We start from the raw sequence: 14,634 nt of genomic DNA, 5'->3' as shown, positions 1-14,634 counted from the left end.
TTTCACTGACTTCGTAACTCAGCTGTCCTCTATTTCTCCGTCCGTTCTCCTCATTGGTGACTTCAACATTCATATCGACTCTCCGGCAGCAAAATTCACATCTGACTTTTTGGACATTTTAAACTGCCTCAACCTCACCCAGCATGTCACTTCACCTACACATAATCATGGACATATCCTGGACCTGGTCTGTTCCACACCCTCCCTCACCCTCCCTCACCATACATAACCTTTCATTGAACGACCTCACAATTTCTGATCATCTGGCCATCACCTTGGATATCATTACCCCCTCTCCTACCGTCAAACACAAAAGAACAATTACATTTCGAAACCTGAAATCCATTAGTCCCATCTCTCTCACCTCCTCCATATCCCATGCCATCTCTACTTCTTCGCTTCCCTCTGATCCGATTGCCTCTGTCTGATCTAGTCAACTTCTACAACCACACACTCTCCACCTGCCTCAACCAAATAGCCCCCCTTAAAACTGCCTCAGTCTCCTTCTCCACCTCTGCACCTTGGTACACCCCAGATCTTCACATTCTCAAAAGACAAAAAAGACAACTTGAAAGGATCCATAAAAAATCCGGTCTCACTGTCCATGCCCAAGCCTACAAACACGCCATAACCACATACAATTCTGCTCTCAAAACTGCCCGGTCCAACTTCTACTCACAACTCATCCACTCAAATTCTTCCGACTCCCGCACCCTATTCTCCACATTTGCAAAACTGACCAAACCCAAGGACAATATAACCTCCACATTCACTACAGACAAATGCAATAACTTCTTGTCATCCTACCATACCAAAATCCATACCATACACTGTTCACTAGCATCCACTTCCTCCGCTTCTCCTCCTTCTGAATATCAACTCACTCCGCTCACACACCACAGTTTTTCCTCCTTCTCTCCTCTGTCTCCCTCTGACACCTCCAAACTCCTCTCAACCATGAAATTCTCCAACTGCCAGCTTGACCCGATCCCTTCTCCCCTCTTCAAAACCTGTCAACAAATCCTCATCCCTCTCATCACCATCATCATCAACACTTCCCTTACATCTGGATCTGTTCCATCACCGCTAAAACTTGCATCCATCACACCCCTCCTGAAAAAAACCTGGCCTCAACCCTGACAATCTGGACAACTTCAGACCCATCTCCAATCTCCCGTTACTTAAAAAAATTCTGGAACGCGCCGTCATCACACAACTCCACCAACATCTCCACTCCTCTCAACTCTTCGAAACATTTCAATCTCTGGATTCCGTCCACACCACAGCACAGAAACAGCACTTCTTAAAATCACAAATGATCTCCTCATTGCTGTCGACTCTGGTTCCATATCCATCCTCCTTCTCCTCGACCTCTCCGCTGCATTTGACACAATAGACCATACTGTCCTCCTCCATCGTCTTAAATCTATTGGCATCTCTGGCACAGCACTTCACTGGCTCACCTCCTACCTCTCTGACCGTCACCACTTTGTCTCTGTTAACAACTGCAACTCCCACACCTCCCCTGTCACCCATGGTGTCCCCCAAGGTTCCATGCTCGGCCCCCTCCTCTTCACCATCTACATGCTTCCCCTCGGTCAGATCATCCGCCACCATGGACTCCATTTTCACTGCTACGCCGATGATACCCAACTCTACATGTCCACCAAATCCATCACCCCGGCTATCCTCTCCACCATCACCAATTGCATTTCCGACATTAAAACCTGGATGGACAATAACTTTCTTAAACTCAACAGCAATAAAACAGAACTCCTTATCACCGGCCCAAAATCTCTCCTCTCTTCTATTCAGAACTTTACTCTCCTAATCGACGGACATAATGTCACCCCCTCCCTCTCTGTCCGGAACCTTGGTATCATAATGGACAACTCTCATACCGAACACACATCAACCATATCACTAAACTATCCTTCTTCCACCTCCGCAACATTGCTCGCTTTCGCCCCTCCCTTACCCTGTCAACAGCTGAAATCCTCATTCACGCATTCAGAACTTCAAGACTTGACTACTGCAATAGCCTTCTCTACGGACTTCCTACCAATCAACTACAAAAACTGCAATACATCCAGAACTCAGCCGCCCGCCTCCTCACCCACACCCGGTCCCGAGAACACATCACCCCTGTTCTCCAGCAGCTCCATTGGCTACCTGTTCATTATCGCATTCAATATAAGCTCCTCCTCCTCACCTACAAGTCCCTCCATAACCTGGCCCCGCCCTACCTCACTGAGCTCCTGGAACAGCACCAACCCACCCGCCACCTCCGCTCAGCTGGCACCAACCGCCTTACCCCGATCGTCCGCACTAACCACCGGACCTTGGGGGATCGAGCCTTCGCTATCGCCGCCCCCACCCTCTGGAACTCACTCCCTACATCCATTAGAAACTCCGACTCACTACCAAACTTCAAATCAGTACTCAAAACCCACCTGTTCAAACTAGCTTTTCCTTAAAACCCCTTTTGTTTTGTTTTGTTTTATTCCCCATGTGAAGCGTCTTTGAGTGTCCAGAAAAGCGATATACAAGTGTGATGTATTATTATTATTATTATGATTTTCTGTACATTTTGGGGGTTTTGTAAGTGATTTAAGTCTTAGAAAATGCATCAATTTTTTTGCAAAAAATGGCTCAGATAATCTTTATTCACATAAAAAAGTCACCAGTTGGATTGTTGATGTTCAACACCATTCTGCAAAAACAATATTTACCCTTTTGAACCAAAGAAAGAGATCAAAGCAATCTCAGTCTGTTGGAGAACAGATAGACAGACATGTGGTTTGAGTGTCAGCCAAAAGCTCCTACAAAAGATGTGTTGAATTAATAAAAGACATTGAGGAGAATATCACTGTCTCATAGGCTGAAGTTGTGTTTATTGTTTAAAAAAGATTAATGCACCTTCCCAGAGAAATTCAGCCTGGAACATATCAAGAACTTTTCATCAATCGACAGCGAAGAGGGTCATAGATCTGAGGTTGCTTTCTCAAAGTCACTTTCCAGACCCTTCACCCTCTCTGCTCCTCTCAGGTGGAATGAGCTGCAAAACCTCCACCTGAATATGATTAGTGTTGGTTCTATGATAAATTGCTTTTGTTCCCCTATTGTAAGTCACTTTGGATAAAAGTGTCTGTTAAATGCATGATTGTAATGCAATTGCATCTCATTTAATATGTTTGTGCAGGCTACTCTTTGACCAATGTAATTTTCAGTGGTTGATGCTGAAACTGTTGATGTACAAGATTTCATTCCGTCTCATTAAGTCTATTGTTTTGACTTTATTTTAGTTAGGTGTCAGTAATTTGCCAGTGTGCCTCAGACTATAACATCTCACACTGGCTCTGATTGTTATTATAGCTCAACCAAGCTTTTGAACAGATTTCCTGTCCAGATGCCAGGAATTTGAGCCCAGTAGGAGGAATGGAAAAGTCTGGGCGATGCTCTGTTTCTAGTTTACAAAAGGATTCCAAAGTGATTATTACAGTGGAAGTTTCCCTTAAGCATCATGGGAAGCACCTCGTTTGAGGGACAACAGTTGTGACTTGTATTGTCTGTAATGATGGAAAATAGACACACTGCATTCATATTTTGACACATGGTTTAAGGACTGTATGTAGAGGTGATGCAAACTATTAAAAACCCTGTTTACCTTTGATGGGGGAGGGTGGATAAGGGTTACTCAAATGAATATAATTGTTTTAAATATCCCTTTGTTGTTCAAAAGCAGCTTTACTAAACAATGTGCCTCACAAAGAAAAAAATGTGTTCAAGTTTACAAATTAAGCAACAACACCTCATTGATCTGGGGGTTCTGCATTGTAGAACCATTAAATACTGTATATTCATCTAGGCTACATATATTAATTTATTAAAAAATATTGACATTTCATATTAAATAGTGTAACACATCGATGACATTGGTAGCTAAACAGAAAAGGGATCCGAGAACGGTAAACAAACAATAGGCTATTTTTTATTTATTTTTTTGTAAAGTAATCAATTTGAACTATTTGCAAATATCTTTTCATTTTAAAAGATATAATATTACCGTAATAACATATAATAGCCTATATAACATATAATAATATATAAAATATTAAATGCTTAGCCACATCCCCACCCTTCATTGTTAAAACAGAAGCGTCGCGCTGGAATTCACGTTCGGTCTCTGATAATATGTGAACACTTAAGAAGCCTTCTTTGATTTGATTGGTCATCTCAACTGTTTTTACATTGAGGAGTGCTGTTAAACCGCTTGAAAATTTTAAAACTTGTTGTGTTCCTGCAACAAACAGAGAGGCTACACTGTTAAATGTTTCTGTTAATTTTCACCCAATTAAATTTCAACATGATTAACCTGTTATTTTTAATAACTGCGCCTTACTGTTACACTGTAAAAAAATTGTAACACTCCCAAATCAAAAATTTCAATTGACCGATAACATCTAAATTTTTCAATTGGCCCAAGTAAAAATCTGTACATTTAATTTTAGAATTTACAGAATTTCACTTGGGCCAATTGAAAAATGTAGATGTTATCGGTCAATTGAAATTTTTGATTTGGGAGTGTTACAAATTTTTTACAGTGTAATTATAGGAAATATATGCTAAATAACACCTCATTTTTGTTATTTAACACCTCATTGTTAAATAACACCTCATTTTTGTTATTTAACCGCAAAATAGAAAATTCAAGCAAAGATGTCAGATAGAGTAAGATGGTCTAGTATGTTTGGATAAATGCCAATATGCAATTGTATTATATAAAAAAGTTATTATTTTTATCAGTGGAGAAGTTATTTATCAATTTCGTTTCGTTTTTTTTTTTTTTTTTTTTTTTTTTTTGCTAAACAACGACTGATTCAATCAATAGTCGACGGTGCAATCTATTACTAACAAACTAAATATTGTATGCATTTACTGAATGAAGATTAGACAAATTAAACACCTGATTTCTCTACTGCAAATGTTATCAAGAATAATGCATAGCCTATTCCACAGACAGAAATAAGAAAGTTTGCGGTGTTTTCTGTGCATGCACAAATGTGTTTGTTATCGTGGGTGTAATAGCCTTTTATTACCCTATAGATAGATTTACAATGAAGTCACATTTCTCCCGCAACTCCTTACGGCGCCATCTTGTGTGTCAAGTGGGTCAAGCGTTTGCATTACGGAGCATGATAATATCCTGAATCGGCATTATTCTGAACATGAAAATCATACGATTATTCTCCGTTTGGCTGGAGTCAATGTTCAGTGCAGCTCTTGTGAACATTTAGAGGTTTTGTGCTCTGGAGATGTGACACGTACTTTATCTAATCATTTCCAAGATGGGCTAGCTAAATGCGCTAGCTCTCATCGGCTGTCAAATCGCTGTCTTGACACTGAGTCTAAATGTACCGTATAATAAGGGCTGTGCAGATATCAGCCGCCTGGCTACAGCGATGTGAACCGTCAATGCAGGGCTCCAGACTAACTTTTCCACGAGGGAGAGAGAGCAAGACAGCGCTTAGTTTGGAGACGGTGAAGTCTTGTTTACACTTTCGCCTGGCTCCGAAGAGAGAGGGAGTGCGCGCGCGCGACCGGCTCTCTCTCCCTCTGCTCGTTCTTTCAGTTAAACATGCGCCCAGTTCATCTACATTACTCACCGATCAAATAAGACTTTGGCGGGCGCTAAAACAAGTTCAATGCAGGAGAATTCATGCGTGAATTTAACTGAGTAGTACATGACCATGCACTCGCACAAATGCGACCACATAAAATTTTAACTCGCACATTCTAACAAAATAATTGTATGCTTCCAGAGACTTTCCTCCTCTTAATTCGTCAAAAGTGTACGCACTAACGGTGTGGATGAGATACTTGGCAATGTCCATTTCCTGAATATCGGGGTATGTCGCAGGATTAGCCTACATAACCAGTCCTCTTTCTACATTGTGTAAGGATCCTTTCCATCGATATAACTCAATTTCTCATCATATCTTGCCTTGCAAACATCGTCTAATGTGTCCCTGTAAATAACCTTCACCTTGTCGCCAGGTTTGGAGGAATTTGTCATCGTATCTCAACACAAAAGAGTCAAAAATACTTTATATTAACTGGCTTTCTATTAATGCAGCACAGTGAATGAGCCGTGTCTCCCAGTGGCTTACTGACAGCTTTGACACACAACATGGCGGCGCGCCGCAGAGGATAATGGGTAATTCGAGAAACGGAAACCCATCTATTAATACCCTTCACTCCGGATTTTACGCGAGACGGCCTATACATTAGTTTAGTCAGAGAATGTCTAATATGGCGAGAACTTTCACTCTCAGTACACTTCCGGCTTCTGAACTGGTTGCAGTTCCTCTCTGATTCCATATGAGGGCGCTCACAGGACGAGTGCAGAATGAATGGAGGTCTATGGCGCTATACCAATAAAAATCCACTTTTCTCAGGATATAATTTTTTGTCTAGTAATTTGAATGTTGAATTCGAAAGGAGATGCAAATAAATTACACATTGCTGGGTGATGGATTTTTTTGAGTCACTTATTTGCTTTAAAAAGTCTTTTAAAGTGTCAATGACGTCATACACATGTACGACCAGAGATACTGCTTCACGGCAATCCTTCAGTCACTCTCTCGAGGCATCGGCAACACAGCTGACACAGGTAAACACACGTGCTAGACGAGTTTTTGTTTTGTTTGTTACTGGTCCCGCTGCGGATAACACGATGCCATCAAGCGGTATCTCTGGTCGTAATCAGTCCTTCACTGACCAATCAGCGTTCATTAGCAGAATGCTAGCGTGTTATGGGCAACAACAACTCAACCTGTAAGAAATCAAAAGGACATAAGTACTCGTTCATTCAACTTTCGACCTAAAACCCATGTTGAACTTGCAAAATCTACAATCAGATCTGAGATTTCTCAACGGCAATCGGGTGAAAGAGACAAATTTAGCTGTCTAGCCCCATTGACTCCCATTCATTTTGCACTCATGGCGATCGCCCCCAGTGGAACTCTGGTGGTACTACAACCCAAATTCGGTACAATAGAGCTTAATAGGGAGTGGGCAGGCTCTCCGTAGACGGGCTCTGGTTTAGTTGAGGAACTGCACTCCCAATGTGTGTGTGTGTGTGTGTGTGTCTCCCCCGTTTTTTCTGAACACGGTGTAAATATCCGTGTAACACGCAGCACGCTGGCAGGCGCCCGCGCCTCTTTATTATGTCTATTGGCGCCACTATCTGAAATAACATGTTCATACAGTATTTTTTTTGCATTCTGGGAAGGAGCGTAGAAGGCGGCATTTGAACCTGCAACGAACACGGAGATCCATGTCGGAAGATCGCGGTGGTTACATCGACCAAAATCACAATAATCCGGTGAGATTAAAGAGTTTCTTGAAAGTCATGCATAGTTTTAAAGGGGTCATATAATGGTACATGCACTTTTACAAGTTGATTGCACTGAAATGTCTGTTGGCAGTGCCTGTACACAACCATCCTATCATGATAAAAATCCATCCAGTGGTTTTGTTTTAATCTCCTTATATGTTTGACCATCTCTGAAATCAAGCCGTTCGATATTGTGACGTCATAAGATCGTACGCCCCTCCCGCTATTGTGATTGACAGCCGTGTTTCAACACAAGACCCGCCCTGAGCAAGCTGTGACAGCCGTCGTCATAGTAGTCCGCCATTGTTGATATGCTGGAGTAGAATGGCGTCTAAGCGATTGTGGTGTTCTGTTCTTAGATGTAATAAGGAACACAGCATTCATTTGGATGTTCCTAAATCCGAGCCGTTGAAGAAGCAGTGGCTGAGTTTTGTTTTTGAAGCGATATGCCCAAAGGATTGACGCGGGGATTCCCTCACAGGGATTCCCCACGATTGTCTGTGCTTTCATGTTTGCGCGAATCATTTCACACCAGACAGCTTCACAAACGAGAAAAAACGGATCGGTACCAACGTGTTACTGCTGAACCTCCAGAAGATGTGAGTGTAATGTTTTATTAACCTTTATATTAGTATTTATATTAATCTTTGCGAAATTTGCAAACCTTGCTGCAGGCTTCACGATGAATGCGTCTAAGGTTTACACTCAGGGTACATTACGGCATGTTTTCTATGTACGACGTTCTCAATATAATTCATAATCCCACGTTTATAACGAATAACACGTGGTTATTGTGTTAGATACGGTCAGAGAATGTCTAATACGGTGTACCCACAGAACAGAGGGGCGGGGTGAGCAAAGCTCATTATCATTTAAAGACACATGCACTTAAACGGTGTGCTGAAAACAGAGCTGTTTTTGACCAGGTAAAATTAGTGTTTTCTTACAATACTAATGAGAATTTTTAATTAAAGTATATTACAAACTTTTAATTTAGACCCTAAAGAATCATATTAGCTTGTACAAAAATGGCATTATATGACCCCTTTAACATCTATCAGTAATGTTGATGTATACTAAACGCCACGGACTTAACACCACATGAAATGAAGTAACTTAGCTAGCTAGCTAGCTGCTAATGAGCCAAGGTGATTCAAGATAGTTTACATTTCGATAGTTTGTCCATTCATTTTAGGAACAATGCGCTTATTTTAATGTCCATTTATGTATACGATCTAAATCTATAAACAATAGGCTAACGTTAGGCCTAGCATAACGTTTAAGTAGCATTCCCGTGGTCAAGTTTGTGTGGCATTCTTGCCATGTGCACATCTGGTTAAAGCAGATTCATCCTGAAAATCAAACGGCTAACATAAATCTATTTACTGATAGCTGTTTATGATGCTAGATAGTTGGTCTAAGACTGTATTTGGTGAATTCATGTCAGCTGCTCGTCTTTGATGGATTATAGCTTTTTGGGCTAACGTTACCAGACATGCTGGTGTGACTATTTTATGTGCAGGTTTTAGCCTATCAATGAGGTAAATCCAGCAAAAACAGCTACTACTGATCGGGCTAGTGCAGTATCTAGCTATTTGAACAGCTATTCTCTTTTAATTGCATTGGCATAGTGCACCCTATTTATTTTTTTTTATTTTTTTTTTGCTGTTTTTATTATCATTGAGTTGTAGATCAGTGTTTACATTTGTTTTTTTGTTGTTTTTATTACAGTTGCAGATACAGGGTAGGGTACCATCCCTGATCACAGAACCAGGTGGAAATTTGAATGGTTTCTTACTTGCTTTAATCTAGCAATTTACTGCTAATCTATCAATAAGTCTAATTGGCTTGCATGTTTTCTTGCCAAACTTGTGGACAACAGAAGATGATGATGATGTCGAGCTGTCCTATCAGGTCATCCATCATCTTCTGTCTCACTTTTCCGAAGATGTCTCAGGGCTCATTGTTCTTGCAGATGTAAGTTCCCCTACACACAAACACACACACCTCTCTCTGGGCCCTATCTTGCTCCCAGCGCAATTGACTTTGTACAGCGACGCATGTATCATTCCTATTTTTATGGAGCTATTCTTGTGCCAATAAAAATGAACGTAGCTTTTCAAGAAACTAATGAAAATATAAATTGGAACTAAATAAATTATCTCTAAAACTGAAAAAGAATAAATCGCAGGCAAATTTTTTGACTTCGTTTTTAATACACTGCATGTTTTACTTACTATTTCTCATATTTCAATCGCTGATCTGAACTTACAAATGCGCTTCCAGAGTTTTCACTTACGCTTCTGAAGTTTTCGTTTACACTCCCAGAGTTTTCGTTCGCCGTTCTGACACATTTCTCTCGTGGGGGCGGGGCTAGTAGCAGTGTGTTCTCATTGGTTACTGAGCTTTTGATTGATAGCTTCGTGACCTGGAAGTGAAGACGTCAGTGGTGTGTTTATGTGTGGATGTGAGCGTCTGTAATCGCAGCTTTCTATTTAATTTTAGTGATATTAAGTTTATATCTGTATTTATTTGCTGCTACACTATATTGTTGAGATGATCTCTTATAGAAGGAATAGTACAGACGAATGATATTTATCATTAACGTTAATCATCGTCGCTATATCAGGAGGATACTGGATAACGTTAGCCTACTCGTGGTAAGTCTGATTTTTGTTTTTTTTAATACTATACTAATACTATTTATAATACAGTACTGGCTTTTTTCAGGTGGAGAGGCATTTTAGAGCTCAGTAAGAGCCCATAACTTTATACAGCTGAGCTGTGTTGTCTTGATTTAACTGTGTTAGCCCAATCATTACATGACTTGTTTATCTACATTCGGTTACAGTCTTCGATTAGATCATATTTGCTTCGATTAGATCATATTTCCCCCCAGCCACCCCAAACAACATTGAGCTAGAGTACTGTACAGTAGCCTATCTGTACTGTATCAGTCAATGACTGATGCCATAGGACCAGAGTGCTGTCAATCACTGCCTGATTCAACTTTGGCAATGTAAAGCCTTTTCTACCATGCCAATAAAGCTATTTAAACCTGAATTTCTCAATTGCTGATTAATTTGCGATGCAAAGTTTTTGAAAGAGGAGAGACACGACTTTACCACAGAACACGTCTCTGTTCGTAATATGTAAACACTCAATTATTTTGAAGTATCGCCCTGATTGCAATATTTATTCTGATTACTTTTGTGTGATAAAGATTACTGATAAAGCTATTATATGTATCTAGTATGAGTAACAAATTGCTTTTTCTGTGTCCACATTTGACTAATAATAATGAAAAAAGTGCACTTCAAATGAACATTTCTTTGACAAATGTTAAATCTTTAATAGTCTTTAATAATAAATATATGTCCACTTAATACATGCAAGTAATTATGACTGAAAACATCCAGCAACTAGGGAATGCACAGCCATGGATATATGTTTATATATAGGGCTATACAGCCATCTACTGGTTACACAACAGTATTACAGATGATAAATGCTGTTTGACTCCGAGGTAAATATTTAGTACTGTAAAATCCCTTAAATATATCTATAATAAATATTTTAAGTCTGCAACTTGTTACTAGGGGAGTTCAAAGCAGTTTGTATTGTTAGATTATAATACATTTCTTCTCTCATTTTCCAGGGAGTGGAGCAACTTTTCCATAAACAAAATTCTGATGCTGACACAGAGGATGGAGTGATAGTACCAGAGATCCACTGTCCCTTTCAGACAATAATCTTACTTTGTTCAGACACATCACCTTTGAATGACTGGGATCTTGATCTTCAGACACCTGATTTATTTTAATATAAACTAGCAAATATTTCAATTTCCTCTAGTCTAGATTAAAACATAGTTTGCAAGTACACAAGAGGTTTCACTTTATTCTTATTAATCTATGATGATCTTGGATTAGCATACCAATAGCATATGAATGTTGAGGGGATAGTTCACCCAAAAATACCATTCTCTCTTATTTTACTCACCCTCATGCTGTCCCAGATGCATTTTACTTTCTTTCTACAGATAAACACGAATTAAGATTGTAAGGACATTTGTTGTAATCCATCTCTGCGAGTCCTAAAGACGCTTTAAAAACCACACACAGTGAGCGTGACGGTAATCCATGCGACCTCAGTGGATGAATCAATGCCTTCTGAAGTCAAACAATAGGCTAGATAAAATAATAATAATCTAAACTGTTTTAACTATTAAAAATCTTACGTACATGGGTTACAATCCACTCGTATTATGGACTCACAGAGATGGATTATTTCCTTAAAACTCTTTGTCTATGTTTATATGAAGAAGAAAGTCATATACATCTGGGATGGCATGGAGGTGAGTAAATGATGAGAGAATGCTCATGTTTTGGAAGGACTATCCTTGCACTGCTTGTGTCCAGTCACTGCTTTGCTATTGTACTGCAACAGGAACTGCTCAAAGAATCATTGCAACATTTAAAATGTATATGAATTTTTAAAATGTATTCTGTATTTGTAATTGTGCATTTTGTATAGTAATGTATATCATGAGAATACTGTGCATTACATGTATATTATGCAGTTAATGTTTTGTGGATTCTGGTCTTTCCTGTCACAACATAATTGCATCCAAGACCTCTTTGACACTTGTGTATATGCTTTAGTGACAATAAAGAATGTACATTTATTTGAATTCATATTTTCAATTACATTAATTTAACTGGTTGTATAAGTCACGATTGAAACGGTTGATGATTGTTCAAATATATTTAAATTAAATGAAAATGTTAATTAAATGAAATAACTAAATATAATTATCAATTTAAAAAAAAAAAATGGCAGTAAGAACATTCTTTGTGTGACATATGTAATGAAATGCCCTTTGAGGTCTGTATCTGACAGCAGGCCACGACTGTAATTTTCATTTTGTTTAAATTCCTCTTATTTAAGTGATCATTAATTTTGATGGTGTAAACGTATATCATGCTAACAATGAGTAGTGTGATGGCCATGGCTGCCAACCTTGATTACCTGGTTGAAGTTTGACTTTCTTGACGGCTGAATATATCACACACGTTTGCTAATATTCTCTTTAAATTGTAACAGCTGAACCTAATCAGAGCCTAACATGCAAAATAATCATCAGGAAGAAACAAATGTTCTCCGAAAACATTGGACACCACAATATTTTAAGTATTATATACAGACAGTACTTTAATGTGCAATTACACCTGAATAGACTGAATAGATCTCTTGTGCTCCTAAAAAGCTTCTGCCAACTAAGTAGTAGCAGCAGGTAAATACAGATAAAATAAAAAAACAAACATAACTTATCACTAAAATGAAATAGAAAGCTGCGATTACAGACGCTCACATCCACACATAAACACACCACTGACGTCTTCACTTCCAGGTCACGAAGCTATCAATCAAAAGCTCAGTAACCAATGAGAACACACTGCTACTAGCCCCGCCCCCACGAGAGAAATGTGTCAGAACGGCGAACGAAAACTCTGGGAGTGTAAACGAAAACTTCAGAAGCGTAAATGAAAACTCTGGAAGCGCATTTGTAAGTTCAGATCAGCGATTGAAATATGAGAAATAGTTAGCAAAACATGCAGTGTATTAAAAACGAATTCAAAAAATTTGCCTGCGATTTATTCTTTTTCAGTTTTAGAGATAATTTATTTAGTTTCAATTTATATTTTCATTAGTTTCTTGAAAAGCTACGTTAATTTTTATTGGCACAAGAATAGCTCCATATATTTTGCACCCGCGCAAAGCGGACTTTTCCCTCCACAGATGCACGTCGGTTAACTAAGAAATACACTTGCGCTCCCCGGGGCGGTTCAGCGCAAAGAGGAGGCGTGTTCCGGCGCAAACGTTCCCTCATGCTATTTTACAGGTTTAGAAAACAATTGCGCCACTAACCGAAAAAAAACAGTTTAAAGTCAGTGGCGCGTTGCGCATGTTATTCATATGCTATTTTAAGAGCGCATGCTTGGCCTTAATCAATGTAGCGTGTGCACAACGCACATACACTTTGATTCTCTCATCTACACACAGACGCAGCAGTTATCATTTTTGCAAATCATACATTATTACGAAAGATAAATAGATCGATAGATCGATAGATAGATAGATAGATAGATAGATAGATAGATAGATAGACATTTTATTATAAAAGCATACATCTAGCTTACACATTTACCCAAATTATCATACGCCTGTTTAACCGAAGTTAATTTGGGTGTGTTTCTCCATCCCCAACATCCCTGACGGGAACGTCGGTCTCTTCGGCTGTGAACGCTCCTCTCGTGCGCCTGGCAAATCCGCCGTTATAATAGGAATCCACTTTAGAACAAGCGCGCCTGCTCTTAAAGGGTATGTGAGATGTCGCTCTGATTGGTTTATTTCACGTTACGCCCAAACCACACCTATGAATAATGAAGCTACTTCAGACCAACCCCTTTTAGATTTGCGCCGGGCGAAAGAGTCATTTATCCCGCCGGGAAAATAGCAACAGCGCCAAGACCCGCCCACAAAGTTACTTGCGCTTTGCGCTTTGACACTTGCGTTTCAGATCGTTAAAATAGGGCCCTCTGCCTCTCTTTCTCACACACACACTCCTCTCTGACCATCTATCTCTCCCTCACTTTGCCTCTATCTCTATCTATTCCTCTATATTTACCCATCTCTTTCACTATCTATCTCTTTCTATTTACCTACCCTGTATCTATCTCTCTGTTTTATCACTCTCTCCCTATCAATCTATCCCTATATCTTCCTCTATTTCTCCCTCTTTCCCTCTATATCCCTCTCCCTCTCTCTCTCTCTCTCTCTCTCTCCCTCTATCTCTTTTATCTATCTCACTTTATCTATCTATCCATCACTATATCTCTCTGTATCTTTCTCTATCTCTCTATCTATATCCCCCTCTCTCTCTTTATCTATCTCTTCCTGCCTCTCCATCTCTCATTCTATCTATATATCTATCTATCTCACTCAGTGGTAGTCTTATGTCATTAATATTGTGTTTAATTTGTTCTATGTCCTAGGGATATGCCACTGCAGCTGACCTTGAGAGTTCACTCTCTATACCTCCTCGTCTGATATTTCTTGGTAAGTTGGTTTTAGATAGGACAGTTGGCTTTAGTGTTGTATGTAGTGAATTCAATGGTATCAAACTAAACTGTATTCAAAATGAAAACTAAAACAGAAATTTGACAGTTAAA

At 39.4% G+C, this 14,634-nt stretch overlaps 1 protein-coding gene and 1 long non-coding RNA gene across 4 annotated transcripts in view; both read left to right on the top strand.

The window, feature by feature from the left end:
- LOC311305915 (uncharacterized protein) overlaps window positions 1–14,634 on the top strand; it is a 258,116-nt gene that overhangs the window by 178,041 nt on the left and 65,441 nt on the right. The gene's annotated exons all lie outside the window — the stretch shown is intronic.
- Window positions 9,845–12,092, top strand: LOC311305620. The gene is made up of 2 exons (XR_014630039.1): window positions 9,845–10,059; window positions 11,058–12,092. It is a non-coding gene; the product is annotated as an uncharacterized lncRNA (long non-coding RNA).

This window comes from Rutilus rutilus, assembly GCF_951802725.1.
Source record: "Rutilus rutilus genome assembly, chromosome: 16".
In the NCBI taxonomy this organism is placed as follows: Eukaryota; Metazoa; Chordata; class Actinopteri; order Cypriniformes; family Leuciscidae; genus Rutilus; species Rutilus rutilus.
The sequence above is the reverse complement of the archived record's forward strand: the minus strand, read 5'-3'. Positions and strand labels throughout refer to the sequence as shown.